Raw genomic sequence first — 6524 nt, 5'->3', positions numbered from 1 at the left:
AGTCAAAAACTTGTCCAAGTCTGACTTTGTAGATGCAAATACAGGTTCAATTTCTATCCAAAAGCACCTGCATGGATTGATGATTACAAATACGGTTGATAGATTACAATTTCGCTTAAAAATAACATAATATGTTTACTAAATGCTCAATGAGCGCGATGATGGTTCCCTTTTTATTTTCTTCCTCTCAAAAAGACACTTACCAGTGGCGATACATTAATTTGAAAGCACACGCAACCTTAGAAAAGTTTTCGCCCGTCCTCCTTTTACTTGACGAGATTCGGTTTCCTGAAGACAAGATATCGGCATTTGATATGGTATCTAATACAACCCAATCCAAACCCAATATTCCTTCACGTGTCGTATATAGATCCATTCCAACACGAAAAAGGCAATGAATTAATGTATGAATAAGAGATATGAGGTATGAGGTAAAAAGAGCCTAAGAGCCGGCAAGATCGTCATGAGAAAAGTGAAGAGAAGAAAAGAAACATGAAATTGCGCACTTTTGCGTGTTTTAATTTTGAGCCATTTGGCTTGATTTGGAATCTTAAAAACAAAAAAACAACATGTTTTTGGTTGGACTCCTCAAACAATCGTTTTCAAATATTTCAAAATCCCTTTTGATTTCTTGAAGTAAAGAAAGCAATTCCATTCACCTCAAAACTAGTCTTGCGCAATGCTAAACATAACTGAATACATATCCGCCTTGGCCGTACAGCAGCATAAAATTGATACTGTTTTAATCATGAAGCAGTTTAAAACCTTAAAAATATATGATTTTACCACTATGCATTTCCATTGGCTTGGTAAACATATCGCAAAATAAACATAGCCATNGATCTCACTATATCATCTCTTTATTGTATTTCCACGGCATGGAAACCATAAATTCTCGCTTCCAAGCCAGTAGGTTCCCCCAATCACCACAACGCAATGCTCTTGGTTCGTATCTATTTTTGCAAATAAATACCAACCTGGACCAACGTGTCTGAAGACAAATTATGAACCATTCCTTCTCTGCTCTGGCGAATCAATTCATTGGACGTGCCAAAAATGACCGCTCACCAATACATTTCATATCAATTTATCAGGGGCTGATAAATTCGAGATTCGGTTCAGACCCACCCGATCAAGGTTGCCTAAGTCGTATGATGAATTATTCATTCTCTCCCTAATTGCCATAGCGTTTTTCTGCAATCTGTCTCGCGAATTGCCGTTTTGATGACCGTGGTGTATTCTTCAATGGATACGCTCGATTTTCCCGGATCGAAATTGTTTTCTTCAAGTTTTCATTTTTTTGCCTCTCATTCTGGTTGACTGCAATGTCCACGTACTTGAAAATTACACCCTTGGACACTTTTTTTAGGACTTGGGCGCTTGTCGATTGAATAGTTATGCCGTACGGAGGATGGATGTTGATAGCGAGACATCTTGTTGGCTCGAATTCGATTATGGTCCCAGGCAGATGGAGAAGGGTGTCATTAAAAACTATCACTCTCTCACCTTCAGATGTAATTATAAAAATATCTTATGGGATACTTTTTCCCATCTCGCTATCTCTCTTAGCGTTGGATTTGGGAAAGAGAAACCATGATAAGAATCAATCAACCATTCTTGCCACATTCATTTTGATCATTTTGTTTGGATAAAACTGTCACTTCTCCATCTTGGACCTTCAAAGAAACAACTCGAGGTTCACAATTCCCCACCTTGAGTAAAGATTCTTCAACTGGAATTGACGTCATAAAAAAAGTCTTCAAAGAAGACAAATGGTTCTCTTTATCGCTGGTCCATTGATTATAGGTTAGGGATTGGGAAGATAAAACCAGTAAAAGAAACAAAAATCAGAGGAACCTGTCTTTTTCCCCCCTTCTCTGAAATTGAGAAAAATCCTATCGAAGATGAAATATCACTTACCTGATGATTTGTTTGTGGAACGTGCCAAAATGGGAGACAAAAAACACGAGTTGCTCTTCCAGCGATTGGTCTCTGCAATTGTAGTCAACTCATTGCCAATGATTCTCCATTGGAAGGAAACCCCCTGGCCAACCAGTTGGAAGCTTATGAAGCCTACAACACAATCCACCAGCCTCATTATCATCCGATGCATGCCCTAAAATGAGGGTTCAAATTCGGTGATAGCATTGTGATTATTGACTGGAGTTTTATCACTTAGTGGATCCGTTGCATGTTTCAACCATCCAAGCCCCCAATTCAGGAATGAACCACGGACCCAAGAAAAGTACTGGAAGGAATACTCTACCAAGTACCTACTGCAGTATGTACAACCATACATGGTATGACTGTATGTTGTCTTGGTAGTCTTGAGAGTAGGCTTCGTGGGGTAAAATAATCCATGACCGTGGTTCGTCATCAGGCCATTTGAACTTGGTACTTGGTACCTCCATAAGTTGTACGGAAAGTTAGATCTGTGCAGTGTGGAAGAGGGGTCTTTGGCCCGGTTGGGAGTGAGTGAGTGCCATGTAGGTAGGTACTACTGCGATCACCAGAGATCTGTCCATAATGACAACTTTAAGGTGACTCTCTCTTGATGGATGGAAGCACAATGATCTTTTGGACTTTGAACGATCACCTGAGCTGACGCCACAATCCCAGGATCAAAAATGCCCGCAGGCCAACTGAAGAACTGAATAAAAACATTTTATGGTTTCGTTCAGACCTGCTGGCCCAGGGATGGACCTCGGTGTTCCCCCAAATGAATCGAGGAATGAATATTCGTTGGAATCATTTCATACAAATTTGCACATCATATTTAGATTCGGAATTTTCCCTACTGACTAGTTGAGTGACAAGCGTTCCGTTCCAAGTGCGCACCTTCGAAATGGAAAATGAAAAAGCTTGATTTTTAGTTTGACTAATTTCAATTCGCTTATTGACACATCATCACATTTCTCAAATTCCTTGGATCATCTCGTTCTGCTCGAGTTGTTAGCTTTACGGATATTTGCAAAAACAGTGGTAGCCGTCAACGATTTCATGAACAATTTTTGGCGCAACTAAATAGAGGGACTTGCATGACACACGCGCACTTGATTATTACTATGTATCACTTTGGCTTTCATCCATGATGCCATCCGTGATGATCATCGCCAATGGTGCTGAGGTGTCTCCGTGCCTCCTTGTTTTTTTGCCTCTCCTTGATGATTTGGAAACGTAAAATTTGATGCTAACTGGGCTACTGAATCATTCATCATCGGTCGAGAAGAGCGATGCCAGCTATAACTATCAACCCAGTGCCTACCAATGGATGAAGAAATGATGCCGCTCCAATGGTTTGTTATTGTATCTTGGTAGCTGGAGCTGGTCTCCCTTCCTCTGGAAATACGAAATACAGAGGTAATAATGACATTGATTTCGAGTCATCCGTCCAAGGCGAGCTCCGTATATTGACTGATGGGACATATTTATGGCCCTTTCAATAACCAACTAGGTCAACGTGGCCATTGAAATGGTTTCATCGTGGATGGATTTGAAATTCTGGAACCTCTTGAAATGTGTTGAACTTAACCAGGCTCGAAAATCCTGCACGGAGTTTGTAGCGCATCCAGCTCCGGATGCTTTGGTGGAGTTCAGTTCCGAGATGAGGAGACACTGAGAACCCTCCAAGAGATGGTTTTCTCATGGTTTATCCTCTGGGGTGTTTATGCCAGGTCTGTTGTGTTTGAAGATGTAATATTTTGTGATAAATACGGTAGCCAAGAGGCCTCGGGGTCCTCTTCCTTTTTGCTCTCGGAAAGAGGCGACTTCAGTCAGAGATTTTTCATGAGAACAAATCTGGGTTCGGTCTCGTTTACAGCCAAACAGTCAGACTGAGCTTGCTCGGCGGCAGTTGTTGTGGTGCTGCTGGTGATGATGATCATCATGATGATGAGATGAGTGTGTGGTGAGGAGCATAAATTTCATTTTAAAATACGATTTGCATATATGAGAGATTCACGAGTTTCTTCCCAGTCAAGCTCCAGAGCTATGCAGACCCAGTGAGTGAGGGAGAGAAGGAACGAACGAGAAGAAAGAGAGAAGCCATTTAATCTTGTAAAACTTGGACCCGATCCCGCCAATCTCGGCGATCTTAGGAGGTTGGAGGGAGATTGAGCTCTGATATAAAAACTGGTCATGTTCCTCACAGACAGCAATGCTTGCTACTACTTGAACTTCCAACGTGGTATTTTACGATCTGCTTCGGATATTTTGCATCTCAGCCCAAAATCCTCATGTACCCATAACAATGGACTCTTGTCTTTTATCGGCTTTTCGCGTAAAGGAGGATCGCACAAAAATCATATTTCCCCATCCCTCTCGACTTCAATCCAACCAATACATGCATTCTTGATGAATAAAAAACGTATACTCCTACTTCTAGTTGGGTGTGTTTATTTGCTTCACTAAACTCATATTTGTAAATAGGTTACAAGTTGAGCCAGGCTCTGTGGGTTCCAAATGTTTGGCGTGATTGGAACAATCAAGCCCCGTGGGGCCAGGAACCAGGAACAGGGTTGACAATTGGTTGGACGACGCTGCATTCAAGATTGCCTCAAGTTAGAAGACGCTTTTAAAACCGAACAAAGGGCAGGCACAAATCCGCGTTGTTTTTCCTATCTTGGCCAACGTGGCAAACAAAGTCACATGGACTTCTTAAAACAAGAGGAACTCACCAGCATTCTTCGCTTAGTCCGTGGTACTATTGACAGTCAAGATGAATCAACCAAACTAATTTTTAAAGGAATGATTTATTAGAATATCAATGCCTCCAACATTTATAATCCAAGAATCAAATTTGGAAACTCAAAACTGCAAGAAGTGTTCCCGCCTAGTTCATATGTTTATGAAGATTAAAGCGTGCACAATTGTGTGTCTCTCCGTCGACAATGTCATTATCGCGTGTTCTACTTCGTTGGATACCCCACTTATTGATTTCAAGGTGGAAAATTACTCAGATCTCCCCTCGTACGAACCGGGATCGTCTTGAAATCTTTTGCACGGATTTCAGTTCGTTGAAAAGGGGTTCGAATCGGAGGAAACCGTGCAATGAGTTCCGTACCCGGTGCACTAAATGGCGACTAGATCGAGAATATCTGTCTACACAATGCCATGATGGATCACTCTCCAACCAACCAACCAACCAACCAAACAAACAACCAACTTCACCGTTCCTAGTAAATAATCATGTTAGGCCTTAAACAACATTATGCTTGGAATGGGAGTTGGGGATTGTTGTTCAAAATGAAAAAAATAAATAAATCATTTTTTTAAAGATGCGCAATATCTCAGATGATGTAAACAGTAGTTCGGAATAGATTCAGATTACGCGACCAGCAGAGTAGGCGTGGAAAGGTTTCCTGGAAGAAAAATGATTTGAATGACCAATAAATGCTGACTTGAGTCAAGCGATCTCACGATCTAGTGATTATCTTATAAACTTTGACTGCATTTGCGCGTTAGGCCACTTTGAGGCAACGAGCAATCTTCGCTTACCTCTGAAAGGCACCTCGAGCTCAATGGAGTAACGCGGCTAAATTTTGAGGGACTCACTCGTTTCATGAGCGACGAGAATGGCCGAAGGAAGAAAGAAGGGGAGAGAGAGAGAGAGAGAGAAGTCATCCAATTTTAACTTTATATGTCTTGATCCCTGCTGCCACAAGTGTCGGGAGGATCCACTGACTCCGTCAACAAAGGACCATTTCAAACCACAGGGTGTATCAAATTTGAATGCCCTCCAGAATTGTGTATGAAACTTTAGCTAGCTTGTGTGGAGTCGAGGACAAGCCAGACGGATTAACGTGTTGATAACACTTGATTAAGTATGTTTTATCTTGATTTGGAGCAGCCCTTTTGAACCACGTCATGAGAGTCCGAAAGAGAGCATTCGTCGAAGAGGTCCGGCTTGAACTTCTGATGCTGACAGTATTGACCCCTCTGTGAAGCCCAATTATTTCAATTATACCCTCAAACTAGGGACGCAAACTGGCTTGGGGACTTCATGGGTGCTTCTGCTCCTCCCTCCTCTGAACTACTGGCGAAGCAAGTACCACCGACCGAAGCAAAACGACCCATCATTCATGAGTATGAGCTTGGCCAAGAACGACGTCGACGACGACGACGACGTCAACAACAACAACAACAACAATAACAATAACGAGAGCGCCAAGTTCGTTCCAGAAAAAATGGCAATGAAATAAACTGGTCCCAAGGAAGAATAGAAATACAAGCCAAGACGAGCCTGCATTGCGTTGCATTCAAATCATTTCAGTCTCAAGTGTCTTGAGGGGGAAACTATGAGTGTACTACTTGCTTTTTGCAAATACTCGCACTCTCTCTCTCTCTCTCTCTCATACACACACATACAAATACACATACACATATATCAGGCAAAAGCACATAGTGAAGAAAGGGTTTAGTACGTACTCTCGTCATCCAATTCCATGAAACGACTCTCTGACATGGCTCTTGGAGTCTTTTGAACACGATCTGAGCGCACAGTGTGGCTCTGCGGAGCCAGACCC

General features: G+C 41.9%; 1 long non-coding RNA gene across 1 annotated transcript; it reads right to left on the bottom strand.

The window, feature by feature from the left end:
• Positions 1-5219: 5219 nt before the first annotated feature.
• On the bottom strand, positions 5220-6022 carry LOC131881267 (uncharacterized). The gene is made up of 2 exons (XR_009373351.1): positions 5497-6022; positions 5220-5360 (listed from the first exon to the last, which is right to left on the bottom strand). It is a non-coding gene; the product is annotated as an uncharacterized LOC131881267 (long non-coding RNA).
• Positions 6023-6524: the final 502 nt, after the last annotated feature.

The sequence above is a fragment of the Tigriopus californicus genome, chromosome 1 (genome assembly GCF_007210705.1).
Source record: "Tigriopus californicus strain San Diego chromosome 1, Tcal_SD_v2.1, whole genome shotgun sequence".
In the NCBI taxonomy this organism is placed as follows: domain Eukaryota; kingdom Metazoa; phylum Arthropoda; class Copepoda; order Harpacticoida; family Harpacticidae; genus Tigriopus; species Tigriopus californicus.
The sequence above is the reverse complement of the archived record's forward strand: the minus strand, read 5'-3'. Positions and strand labels throughout refer to the sequence as shown.